Here is a 15,107-nt window from a genome sequence, read left to right on the forward strand (position 1 = left end):
ATAAGACCGGGTTTTCCAATAGGGCAAGTGTCTTTTTTGTCACCAAAAATGTATTACAAGTTTTGCCTGACGAAGGTGAAAATCTTTCATTAAGACTGGGTCCTGATCACAACTTCCGCAATGATTGTAGTTCCTTGTGTATTTACATACGAGATCTTGGTGGTCATTTTTTTAGTTCCAATTGTTTATGTTAGTTCATTGTACATATTAGTGGAATTGTTTAGCAGCAATATATAGATTATATGTATTAACCTGTTTTGAGGAAAGGTAATAGGAAAATGAGCATCCTATAATGTACAGTGTAACCTGTTTATAAAAGGCAAAATATAGTCTATAAGTATTGGACGAAAAAAAGGAGAGATTTTAATAAAAGGCATCATTTTCCATTGTTTGATATTAAAGACCCAATTCTGCAATAAGGGACAAATTGTGATTTTGCCTTAATTGACCATGTCTCACATAAACCTGTTTTGCTGTACATGGTGTTGGATACATAATCGTTTGAAATATTATATTTTATTTTGCAACAATTGTGTAAACAGATCAACTTACCTGAATAATTCTTCTTGACTCTGATTGAAGCACGCGACGTGCCTTTCTTTTGGAGGAAATTGGAACCCACGTGGTTGGGCAGGTGACCAAACACCTAGTCACACTATATCCCTGGATACCTATACATTTTGTATATAGCTAGGTGTACAGATAGTCAACATGCGTCACCCGCTCACCCTCATCTTAATTATGGAGCTTTCCTTAAACACTGTTTTCCTATGTAAAATTTTAAGTTGAAAAAAATCAAATTTTAAATGAAGGAATATTGATGAATCTGTGGCCAAGTGTTATTAAGTAAAATTACAAAGAGTTGCTTCTTTGGCACGCCATGCTAAATCCAATGACAAACTGATGCGGTTTTCAGTTTACGTCCATATTTTGTCGTTGTATAAGTTCGTTTACTAAATACAAAATCTCAGCTTACGTTATTAGTTTTCGTGTGTGTTGATTCTCATGTTATCGTTTTAAAAGTATCTTAAGTGTAATAGGGAATACGCTTTTAGGTGTTTCTAACAAGTCGCTGCGTGTTTAGGACTTGCATGGCGAGTTTTTTGCCTTGTGACTACATTCCTGTATCAATAAAACTAAGGTGTATAAGTTTATGTGCAATGTTGACCTTCAATGGACTGTATGATAGCATTCATTGTATGTGAATTCGAATAAAGTGTAGTCCATGTATTTAAAGCTGTGCGTTTTTATTATTAACATGGACATACTTATATTAACAATCGCCTTTATATTCCACTTTCGAAACCACTGGAGTTCGTTATTGTTTTGACTTTTTAACGACATGTAGCCAGAGATCCCTGGTTATTGGGGCCAATAATCTTAACTTATTATAAAAGAAAACCCAACGAACCCCTGCTTGCTGGGTTTATCGCCCGATGAACAGCCAGGGTCATTTTAAAGTGGGATCTTCTTGTAATAGTTGATGACCCTACCTCACTGACCGACATACTGGCGGTCCGCCGCATGCCATCCAGAGCAGTTTGGGTAAAGTGTGGTGCCCAAGGACACAAACACGACAGTACAGACCGGCCCGTTCTTCATCTTCCCGAGAAATACAACCGACACGGGGAGCGTCAAACCATGCACCTCGGATCTTCACCTGAGGTTAAGTTGCTGGTGCTGTCATCAGCTGACTGCAACTCAAACGACCAAGTTTAGAAAAAAAAACATTTATATATGCTCTTGAAAAAAAACCCACTCTGTTCCTTCAAAACTAAAGGCACGCCTAAGCTCTTTTATGAGAGGTTTCCTTCCCAAGAATTATATTTTGCCGTCACCAAGACCAGAAGGTCGAAAATTACGGAGGAAGAGATGTTTTGTTAAATTCGAGAATTATTTATGTTTAAAAAAACTGCATTGTAAAGATGATCTGAGCAGCAGACAAAGTCAGATAATTCCACTTACAGATATATGAATTTGATATGTGCGGTCCTATGGGGCGCCGTTTTACTATTTATTACCATTTGGTGATATCACCTATTCAAATGAGTGATATCACCTATTCAAATAGGTGATATCACCTATTCAAATGAGTGATATCACCTATTCAAATGAGTGATATCACCTATTCAAATAGGTGATATCACTTCAGAACTTTTTAAAGTGATATCACGTATTCGAATAGGTGATATCACCTATTCGAATGAGTGATATCACCTATTCGAATAAGTGATATCACCTATTCGTTTCATTAAGTGATATCACCAATTCGAAAAGGTGATATCACTTATAAAATTTCATAAGTGATATCACCTATTCGTATAGGTGATATCACTCATTCGAATAGGTGATATCACTTAAGAATTTAATAAGTGATATCACCTATTCGAATGTGATATCACCTTTTCGAATAGGTGATATCACTTAAGAATATTTTTAAGTGATATCACCTATTCCAATTGGTGATATCGCCTATTCGAATAAGTGATATCACCTATTCGAATAAGTGATATCACCTATTCGAATAAGTGATATCACCTATTCGTTTCATTAAGTGATATCACCTATTCGAATGGGTGATATCACCTATTCGAATAGGTGATATCACTTATTTGAAAAATGAATTGGTGATATATCACCTATTCGAATAGGTGATATCACTGATTGAATAGGTGATATCACCAAATGGGAATAAATAGTAAAACGGCGCCCCATACGGTCCTAGAAAACGAAAAAAAAAAAACCATTTTAGATTTATCCCGCTTAACTTGAAACTATGTATACTACAAAAGCCGCTTACCTCAATATTTACTTCCAAAGGAGGCAGGTGTGAAGATTTCAATTTTCCTGTTGAGAACATTTCTTGATATTGACATAAATGCTTACAGCTGATTAGATGCTCAAAGGGTTATTGACAATACCACCATAACGTTCATGAAAATCATTCGTTGACAAAATTCCTAATTTCTGAGGATTTCTGTGACACAGGCTGATGGAATTTTTGGAAGTGTTCTTGTCGGCATAAAGATCCAATTGGAAGTTACAGTTCTTTCTGTCAAAGTTGATTTATATAGCGCTCATTATGGCTGGTGATTTTGTTCTATTTCGGTTCTCATTTCACCGTTACGTGAAACGTTGTATTAAATGCTCTCATGTCATCAAAACAGGTGTACATTTCGGAAAGCCCCATATTGTCGATTTATTTTTTCCAGGTTGTTTTAGTAGATGACTATAGATCGGCTTTGCTTATCCGTCAAGAGTATGATGAAAGGATATTAATTATTCTGTTAATTATAAAAGTACAAAAATCAATAAAATTTTGGAGACAATGCTTCTTCCCTGCTTTATTCTAAAAAGTGTTAAGGGTGATTTTATTTCTTGGCTTTTCTTTGACAGAAACAACTGTAAGTTTGCTTAACATAAGATTTACTAATGACATTAGTTGTATCTATTTCTGATTTCCTGCACGAAATTCCCAACATTTACTTAAATCGGTCCGGTAATTTTCTCACTTTACACCTTTAAACAAGCATTGAAATGCATAGTGTTTCCGTTGTCGCCACCATAATTGTTATTTTGAGATAGTGGCTAAACACTGTTTTGATCTGGTTACACGTATTGCGCCTTTTGTTGATGAAGCAGGAGACTCCTCAAAATGCATCAAGGTTTTGGAGTGGGTAAAACCTGTCTCTATAATGTCTATCCCGTCTTAACGTCCTTACAAACTGTTGAGGTGTACTATACCGTCCATTAGCGGTATAGCCAATTTGCGATAGTAAGCATGTTGCTTAAAGATTTAAATTAGCAGAATTTATTGACTTAACCATTTAAGTTTTTATGTATTCGAGTCATGGTCTTATTCTCGTTGTACTTTTATAGGTTCTCCATGGTTAATCAGAATGTTCGGTCATAGTTTGTCGTCGTTTTATCGATTTTGAATTGGAATGACAGTTTATCATTTTATTATGTCGGTTAAAAAACCGGAAAGATTTCCAGGTGTAAGTGTGTATTTGTTATTAAAGTCAAGATGCCTTTGGCACCTGCCGTTATAGTCGTGGTGGGTAAATTTTGTTAGTGACACTTTTGTTTCCGGCTAACAACTTCTCTTTTCTGTAATACAAATGATATTCATCTGCAGCCTAATGTAGTTCCTATTTTAACAACAAATATCGACACGATTTAACTGATGATTACCGTGTTTACTGCAATTATTAAAATTGAAATATGAATGTTCGATGCTCTAGATCATTTTAGACTATAAATATAAACATTTTCCTTAATATATACAATTTTGTTGGCGTAGGATTACGTAGTTCTGTCTCAATCCTGCCTTGAAAGTACAATCTAATTAAAATCTAGATGGTCATTCTAACTACGTTACATGAACATCTAACAACATCCCATAAGGGGTCACGTCGGGACGACCTTTTGGATTAGCCAATCAAATGTCTACTTCCAGAATCTTGGAAGTGAATGTTATGTGTCCGAATTAGCATGACTACCGGTAGAGTTCATAGTTTGCATAATATGTCAATATGTCGCAAGTCATTTCGTCACAGAGAGCATAAAGCTACATGTTAATACATGCTGTGCCGAGATGGTTTGCTTCAGAGAGTGAAATACACATATCTCAAAGGTCATCACATCGTGACCCCTTATGCGATGTCGATAGATGTTCATGTAACGTAGTGAGAATGACCATCTAGATTTTAATTAGATTGATGAAAGTAAAAAATTCTATCGGAGGTAAAATATTTGCATTTTCGATGTCACTAGGGATCATAAAATAGATGATTGCTAGGCCTAATTAACATCTTATGATATAAATTTAAAAAACTTAGGCTGTGTACATCTTGGATTTTATCACCTGTTGTACATGTAACTGTTAATAGACCGATTTGTCCTTCAGTTGATTTTTTCCCCAAAGTTTACAAGCAGCTTTACTGTTTCAGAAGTATATCATTAATCTTCCACAAGCATTAAATAATTAGGTTAGGGAAAGAAGTATACTCAGCCATTGGATAGTTTTCAGCAGATAAATATGTTATACACGTTTTCTTGAATATATATAAGAATAGCCAGATTAAGACATTTCATCTGATACAAATGTAGCTGTCTGACTATAGAGTCTAATTAAAAAAATATATATGACCTCCGACTCTGACGTTTCTCAGGGCCTTTGGCCCTTTGATCTTCAATGACTTTTGAGATGTAGAGAGGAAAATGCACATGGACACAACCATACATTAATACACCATGCAAACGCGTGAGAAGGTCAATAGATCTATAACATATGTATATTCAGAGAAACAGAAGAAAAATGGAAAGTGTTCACTCAATTTATAGATTTAACCAAAATGTTTATTCTTTGCATTGGTGTTTTTTCATTGTGTGGCTTGGATTATAAATTGGCACAAAAACTACTGGAATTATGAAAAATTTGTTGAAAGATCTTCAATGAGAAAGACGGCATTTCCTTGCCATGTGAAGTCCATGATGTGGTCGCTGCTCATTTCCGGTTCTCATGGAGTATGCAAAATAATACTTCCGTTAAAATCTGAATGATTCCGTCACTGTCTCTATGATTGTGGGGACATAAATTATTTCCGGTTATGAACGAAAATTACATGCAATTTCATCTTCAGTCATCGTTTCATGTTACTATTGCATAAAGCAGCGTGACATTTAGGATACAATGTATGTGCAGCCATTTTCTGTTGCATATATAAATATGAAACTGGAAGAATGATAGCGATAATATTAGGATAACGTACTCGAGACCATTATTATACTGTTATAACCATTAAGAAGAACCAGTATACATTAGGTAATATTTACATTTTCACTTCTCTCCGCCTCAATGAACATAGTAAACTCAGATCACTTCATTTCCCGTTGAAGATTTTCGGTCGCGTGCTTCTGTTCTGAGAGACGAATCACTTTCTTGCCGGCGTGTGAATACATTCACTGAGTTGACAATGGCGATCGAGTTCTGTACCGCCTCAGACTTGAATGCACTTTCATGTTGTGAATTGTGTAACGTTGTTATAAACGTATATGAACACAAGTGGAATAGCCGCTTTATGTGCTAATAAAAATGCCAGTATAATGCAGACAGTTTAGAAAACAGGATCTGACAGAACACTGACACTCTCGATAGCACCGAGCTCATGACCTACGTAGCGCAGTAAGTCTAACGTTAGCTGTATCTCGAATGCCATGCTTGATACCATTTCAGTCCATCCAAGCAACAAAATTGACAATCAATCCTTATATTTACGTTAACCAAATTTAAAACTTCGCCACCAGATTGCAAAATTCGGTCGCAACAGTGTGACGTAAGTGCGTCACTTTGTAACATTGTTATACTTATCGCACATGTGTGCACAGTAGTGGAACAGCAGACAGTCAACTATTCTCGTCGCCAAGGCAACACAAAATATAGTGTCATACACGTTTTGATTATTACGATGTTGATACACATAGATACGATATTTTCAATGTAAAATATTCATTTATAACAAATATTTATGATATTGTATAATACAAACTTAGCAATACCCATATAGATACGAATTTTAAGTGCAGTGTTGACAGTATAGTATGTGTGTGATTTTGGTCACTCGAGACACAGGGACTCGGTTAATAAAATGATGTGATGCAGTCTAGCCGGGATATTCAGAGCTCGTGAAAAAGTGTAACAATGTGGATTTTAGTCGCAGGTTAGCTGGTGATGTATATGGTGTTCTTGAAATATTGGATTTCATTGTCGCACTGGCGTTTTGGGATGTAAATTCTGATAATAGTAAGTAAAGAAACATTGATTTGAAAATTGGCGGTATTCGACGGCCGGAAACTTGTGTCCTCCCTATGTTTAGATTTAGTCAAATTACGACAATAATGTGTCCCTGTTCTCGATATAGCATACTTCTGCTACCAGTCTGTTTTGTGTTGTTAAATAGTGTTTAAATTTAGGTTTATTTTCTGTGACCACTGAAATGGTATTAAGCATGGCATTCGAGATACAGCTAACGTTAGACCTACTGCGCTACGTAGGTCATGAGCTCGGTGCTATCGAGAGTGTCAGTGTTCTGTCAGATCCTGTTTTCTAAACTGTCTGCATTATACTGGCATTGTTATTAGCACATAAAGCGGCTATTCCACTTGTGTTCATATACGTTTATAACAATGTTACACAATTCACAACATGAAAGTGCATTCAAGTCTGAGGCGGTACAGAACTCGATCGCCATTGTAAACTCAGTGAATGTATTCACACGCAAGCAAGAAAATCTTCAACGGGAAATGAAGTGATCTGAGTTTACTACATTCATTGAGGCGGAGCGAAGAGAAAATGTAAATATAAGCGTTTGTTGTCCATTCTTATAATTTTGATGAATAGTCTTGACACAATAAATTATTTTTTTTGCAGCCATGTTATTGAATGTTGTAGTTTGATTACCTTATCAATAATTATTGTATCGACTAAAACCAAAATGTCCCGGAAACGTGTATTGAATCTTCTCGCACATGTCCCACAAATTAATTGGATAAATGGCTATTATGTGTTTAAAAGTAATTGGAATTTGTTCTCATTTCATACCAAGGCTCGCAATCACGAAAACTAGGACCTATTAAATCCATCAATGAACTAATCATCTTATCTAACATTTCTTTTCTATTTTTCCTCTCTCATTTTTAGATTTTTATTTTTTCTTCTTCGCGTTACCAAATGTTGAAAATGCTGAAATAACAATGTATGATCTACCTGACTAGACAAAACGATATGACCTCTCTTACATGTACCCTGATCAATTAATTCATGACATATTCCATCCTTTACTGATTGATGTGTGTTGGTTGTACATATGGTTTGCAATCATGGTTGATATTAATATTCTCGTAAAGTCATATCTCCGTGTTTAGTTCTTCCGTGTCTTCATTCCCTCTATGAACCCCATACTCGTCTTTGTTCAAATGTTCTTTTGGAGAAGTCATGGTCCCCTGAGCATATTTTTTGACGGATTTATCTTACTTGACATTTTCATCGTTTGCTTGGATATTAACCAATTTTAGTAAGGCTTCCGCAAATAAGTTAATACTAAATATGTTAACTATATGTCACTATATATTTATGTGTGTGTGTATGTGTTTGCGTGCGTGCATGTGCTACACTTGTATTGAGAAATATTTTTGTACGAATCTAACTAATATAATAATTGTGCAGCAATCTAATTTCCTTCAATGCTATAACATAGTATGGTCTGCTCTGATTCCATATCACTCTGATGTTCTTCTTTCAATCATTGTTTCTGTTTTATTTTCTGTTCTTTTTCTTTTCCCAGCTCTCTACCCTGTTGTTTACTATGCCATTGACTTTACCTCGTGCTGATGTACCAGTTCCTGCACATCGTCCTTATTTATTCATTGTTTGTTTTGGCATAACATAATGCCTATTAGTTTAGCGATATATCGTGCTCGAAGTGGTGTCTTTAACAACTGTGTACAGTCTGCAAACTATGCGATTTTTGTGACCGTCCTTGACATACTATGTGTAAGGCTATTACTACTATTTATATACCTGTTATTATCTTATGTCAGTCTTTTCACATCTTCACTTTATAAATGTTGCAATTATAAATCATCTTATCACATTTTCTATTGTTCAGTAGACGTTCTGAGTGTTATTTCTATATATTTTGTTCTGATTCACTGGCTCTTATCATTATCTGGGGACATTGAATCAAATCCTGGTCCTTCTTCCATTAGTTCATCAGATTCATCCTTGATTTCAAATATTAGTGATCTGTCTGTTTCTGACAGTAACTATTCATTTGTCCATCTTAATGTTCAAAGTCTCAAACAAAAGCTTGATGTACTGTATACTGAACTAAACAAATTTACTATATTATCCTTCACCGAGACTTGGTTAAATGAAAATGATATTTCCCCGGAACTTAGCATGCCTGATTATTCTGACCCATACTGTTATTGTAGGCCCGATCGTATTGGTGGTGGTATATCTGTATATGTTAAAGATTATATATCTGCGAAAAGAAGGCATGACCTAGAGCTGCGAACTATAGAATGTATATGGATAGAAATAGTTCTTGGTTCAGAGAAATTTTTATATGGCACTTTCTACAGACCTCCAAATTCTCCTGTTATCACTTGGACCTATATCTCTCAGTCTATTGAATATGCTTTTAATACTGGTTTATGTAATATTGTAATTACGGGCGATTTTAATGCTAACTTACTAGTTGAAAACCAGTCTTCTCACTTACGTGATATGCTTATTTTATTTAACTTGTCACAACTAGTAGAATCCGCAACATTTTATACTGAAGCTTCGTCTTCACTGTTAGATATAGTTTGTGCCAGTGATATCAATGTTATTAATAAATGCATAGTTGGAGAATGTTTTCTTGACCAACCTGTCAGATATCATTGTCCTACTTACGGTACTTTTAACGTAACGAAGCCGGCGAAGCACACTTTTAAGCGTAACGTTTGGCTCTTTGATCATGGTGATTACAATGTTTTTAAAGATAAACTGAAACATATTAATTGGAACGCATTGATTAATGTTAACGATATAAATGTTTCGGTTAAGAATTTTACAGACACATTGCTTGACATCGCAAAAACTTGTATCCCCAATAAAAATATTACTGTCAAATCTAACGAGCCTCCGTGGATGTCTAATGAAATTCGAAGACTAATTAGAAAACGGAAACGTGCACACAAAAGAGCCAAACGTACACTTATCAATGATCATTGGGCTAAATTCCGTCTCATTCGTAATAAATGCATTAGCACTATTAAACATGCAAAAACCGCATACATTAACAATCTCTGTGGTACACTCAAGAAACCATCTAATCTCAATGTGAGGAAGTGGTGGAAAACTGTAGACTCATTATTGCCAAATTAAAGAAAATCCCCGATACCACCACTTCTTCACAATGACACTGTAGTTTCAGATGATTTCGAAAAAGCTTCCTTGTTCAACGATTTTTTCTGTGCCCAGTCAACTATTGATGACTCAAACGCTGAACTTCCAAACATTAATTACGAATGTAACCACACTCTTTCTAATATACATATCACTGCTACTGATGTAAAAGACGCTATATTAAATCTAGACTGTTCTAAAGCCATTGGCCCCGACCTTGTGAATCCTTGATTGCTTAAAGAATCTGTTGATATTATATGTAAGCCCTTAAGCACACTGTTTAACCTATCTCTAACATCTGGTATTTTCCCAACAGAATGGAAATCTGCTAATGTAACCCCTGTACATAAAAAAGAAAATAAGTCTATCTTAACAAACTATAGACCGATATGCTTATTATCTATTGTTGGAAAATTAATGGAACGATGCATTTTTAAATATGTTCACAATTTTTTGCATGCCCACTCGCTACTTTCTCCTCACCAATCTGGATTTAGACACGGCGACTCACCCGTTAATCAACTTCTTGCTATAACTCATGATATTTACTCTGCTTTAGACCATGGTAAAGAAATACGAATGGTCTTTTGTGATATTAGCAAAGCTTTTGACCGCGTTTGGCATAAGGGACTACTAAGTAAGCTTTCAGGTTTTGGAATTCGGGGTTCACTTCTAAAATGGTTCGAAAATTATGTCTACAATCGTAAACAAAGAGTTGTTATCAACGGAAAATTTTCTAATTGGTCTGAAATTAAGGCCGGGGTTCCCAAAGGCTCGATACTGGTCCCCCTTTTGTTTCTTTTATTTATAAATGACATTGTGAAAGACATACGAGCTAATATAAAATTATTCGCAGATGACACCTCTTTGTATGTCATTATCGACTCACCTAGGATAAGTGCAGTCGATTTGAATTTCGATCTTCGTAAAATTCATGAATGGTCAGTGAATTGGTTGGTTAACTTCAATCCTACTAAAACAGAAACCTTATTAATATCCAAAAAGACTAATTCCCCAATTCATCCCCCACTACATATGAACAATATTTTGCTTTCTGAGGTCAGTTCACATAGGCATCTCGGTTTGACTCTGTCCAACAATGGCGGTTGGACTGATCATATCAACTTGATCATATCCAAGGTTTCACCAAAATTGAATATTTTACGCAGATTCAAATTCACTTTAGATCGTACTTCCCTTCAAACTCTGTATTTTACTCTTATCCGACCTATTTTTGAATATGGGAACATTGTTTGGGATAACCTTACAAAAACTCAGTCTGACATGCTAGAAAATCTCCAATTAGAGGCAGCGCGTATAGTTACTGGCGGAACTAAACTCACAAGTAGAGTAAAACTTTATCTTGAAACAGGCTGGCTTCCCTTAGAGCAAAGACGTAAACACCACAAAATAATTCATTTCCATAAAATGGTTCACGGTCTCCTTCCTCAGTATCTACAAGAAATTCTTCCTCGACGTAATAATAGCATCCATGATCACAATACTCGTGTTGGAAATAACTTTCGCCCTCCTCCTTGTCGCACAAGTCTTTACATGAAATCCTTCCTGCCATCTGTAATCCCTTTGTGGAATTCCTTGCCAGATGCAATCAAAAGTGATCCGTCCATAACTAAATTGAAAAGTCATTTGAATAAACCACGCCACAAAGTTCCACATTACTTCCTTAGCGGTAATAGACTGGGTCAGATTCACCATGCAAGATTAAGGATGGAGTGCAGTCCACTAAAATTTTATCTATTTCATAAAAATCTTATAGATAGTCCTCTATGCATGTGTAATCATGAAGATGAGACCAACGAACATTTCTTATTACGTTGTCCACTTTTCGCGCAGTTTCGCTTACGTTGTTTTAGTGCTCTAAACTATCCCTTATCAACTGAAATACTACTCTTCGGTGATAACGAACTCACGTATGATGAAAATCTTTTGATTTTTTCCAGTGTTCAAGAATTTATAATTATTTCTAAAAGATTTGAATGATTGTTTTTATTCTTTTATTCTTTATTGTTTGCACAGCTGTTACAGCAGGTTGTATATCTCATGTCATGGCATAGAATTCCTCTCTGATCTTTTTCTTCTGGTCTTTTCATCTCTCCTCTTTCCGAATTTCCCCATTTTTCATTTATTCAAGTATTACATTGCTCACTTACGTATTCTCCCACTTGCTGCCGTTTACTCAATGTGTCATAAAAGGAAACGGATTAATATAAGTCTTATACTTGTTTCCGAATCCTATTCACATTATGATTGTATGATTGTGTATTGTATATGTATGAATTGAATGAATAAAATAAAGTTTATATTAATCACGAAAACTTTACACTCGCTCCATACTCGTTTTGGTTTGCGCTGTCGTTGTTCTGTCCTTGAACATAGAACTTAACCTTAATTGTTCAGTGAGGTAGTAACCAACTAATATAACTACTTTAACATGATGTTTCAAGGGTTGAATTGATGAAGAATATGGCAAATATTTAATGGTTGACATCATGATTCCCTAAAGAAATATTATATTTTATTATGCAAAATATGACTTGTTACATGCTCGTTGAAATGTCTGGTTGTTTCGTTTTCTTTCTCATTTTGAAATCATATGGCATTGCCATGATTTGACTCATATTGCAAGCAGAGGACACTTCCCGGGCCAGAAAAAAAAAACGGTTCATTTCAATTATCCCCATGTAAATGTATACTCCATTTGTATCTCGCCATTGTTTAATTGATTTTGAATTAGAAAACGGTTTCATAGACACTACGACATCTTATTTTGTTTCTATTTATAATAGAACGTAACGCAAAAGTCTAACGGAGATTGAAATCGTTGAGGACTTGCTTAGTAGGCAGAAAAACAGTCTTTCCTATATAGCTTTGGCGAACGAAACTCATTGGATGAAACTGATTCAAACCAGAACATGAACGAAAAATCCCTAATGTTAAGCAAACCTAACTCAATTACCGGTAAGTTATTCGAAACCAAAAATAACCTGCACAAACACTTTTAGACGTTTGTTAACCATAGTTTTGGGGTCATCGCTGTTAATGTCATGTTGACTAATTTTGGCTCTTAGAGAACTATTCCATTGCATACAATAGTGAAGTTTGCTACTTATTTTCTGAACTTGTGGCATTTACAATGTCGGTGCATATTTGTATTCAGAAAACCAAGGTAAGATGTGTGGCAGACATCTGTGAGAACAAGTTCTATGTATGTTTATTATCCATATGTTTGTATATTACTGTGTCTATTATCCCAAGGAACAGCTACTGGTATAATGTACCACAGGCGTCTGCATCTGATTAGTATTTATAGAAAACAAATATTAGCCCTTACTCCTACTTTTGTTACAGTAGGAGTAAGGGCTAATAGGTTTCCTTTCTAATAACTAACCAAATGCCGACGCCTCTGAGTGTACTAACGTTAACGCTCTACCTGTTCTTTAAGACTAATTTTTTTCGTTGTAACATTGTACATGTTTTAACATTTAAGATCCCGACTTCCTTCCAGGATTTTCATTTTGAATTTCCCGGCTGGCAGGAATATGGAAGGGAAAGGTGAAGGAGGTGGGGAAATATCTAATGATCCCGTGGACATGGTAAGTTCATATTCACAACAAAAAGTTCTACATCGATTAGATATTGATATGTGTTTGGAACATAAATTTATGTGAATGACGAATGGATCATTAACATTTAAATCAAACAGGTAAAATAGGACTAACTTATCTCTGGTATGAAAACTGTAGTTGTTTGTTATACTTATAGTATAATATGAAATAAAATTAAGGATATGTATCAACAAAAAAATCATTATTAGGATGAATAATTCGTCACGATGAGTATTATATCAACATTTAATTGATAACTTTTGCTTACAAACTTTATCGTATTCAGCGTATTGACTGTGTTTATAAAAAAAAGCGTTTAACACAAAATAAGACGTTTGTCACATTATCTTAATATAGGCCATGTTCTAAGGGTAAACAGATTGTACACGTTTAATTTAGAAACAAATTGAAGACAAGTATCATTTTTTAGTACAATATCCATTTTACTCTTTCGTTCGTCAGAAATATTAAGAATCATTATTATGTAATGGCAAGTGTTTTCGAATAAGTAAAACTTAAGTGTAAACAATGTAAAAGAATAAAAACTAATAAATTTACTCATTTAACTTTCAGAAAAAGAACAGAAAAAAATTAATAGCTGAATATTATTTTGTTTAATCATTGATATGCGTTGTTCAGAACAGTACAGTATATACTAATGTATTTACATGTATAACATACTTATGTGTTAGAATATACAGTCAGTAAGGTCAATTTGCAGTCATTTAATGCGTATCAAAATATTACGGCAAGATTTGTGAAAAAGATTTGAAAAAACTCATTTTTTATTATTATATAATTGTGTACATAGTTTATGTACTATGCAGACTTGATTTTATAATTGATGGTATTAATAAATAAAAAGAAAGGTATCAAAAGCACTTGATTTTATAATTGATGGTATTAATAAATAAAAAGAAAGGTATCAAAAGCAATTATGAAGGTTCTAACACATAAACTCTCTGAATGTTTCATATCACAGGTACATGTATGTATTACTTAGTCTATGTTTACATTACACGATATCAGAAACAATAAGGCATTACCTTTGAACACAAAAAATGAATAAATAAATATAAAGAAAAAAAACCTGGTCTATGAGACTTAACCTTTAAAACATCTAAGTGATTACCGGTAATTTTTACATTTTCACATAGAAAGAAACATAGAAAGAAACCCACGGAATCATATTAACTATTGATTGTAAATTATCATATTTTTATCTTTCGTCAAATTCATATCGGATTACTGCTTTGAAAATTGCATAAATGCAGGTAACATGACTTTAGAGTCAAAATCCTGTGAAAAGCTGACAATACGATACTAGTACTGTGGCATGATGGAAATATATAGATGAAAGTTGTCTCAAAAATATATCAGAAAGATATATGTAAAAATATTGCATAAAACAACAACAGGTTTGTGTAACAAAATATAATGGGTAAACGTCACCCCTGGAGTATTGAGGGTGTATTTATACTTATACATGTATTATAATAAATTGTGAAAGTTTAGAGAGGTAT

The 15,107-nt window shown here is 34.5% G+C and overlaps 1 long non-coding RNA gene across 1 annotated transcript; it reads left to right on the plus strand.

The window, feature by feature from the left end:
• Nucleotides 1-13,412: 13,412 nt before the first annotated feature.
• On the plus strand, nucleotides 13,413-14,663 carry LOC117332618. The gene is made up of 2 exons (XR_004533762.1): nucleotides 13,413-14,453; nucleotides 14,507-14,663. It is a non-coding gene; the product is annotated as an uncharacterized LOC117332618 (long non-coding RNA).
• Nucleotides 14,664-15,107: the final 444 nt, after the last annotated feature.

The sequence above is a fragment of the Pecten maximus genome, chromosome 8 (genome assembly GCF_902652985.1).
Source record: "Pecten maximus chromosome 8, xPecMax1.1, whole genome shotgun sequence".
NCBI classification, from domain to species: domain Eukaryota; kingdom Metazoa; phylum Mollusca; class Bivalvia; order Pectinida; family Pectinidae; genus Pecten; species Pecten maximus.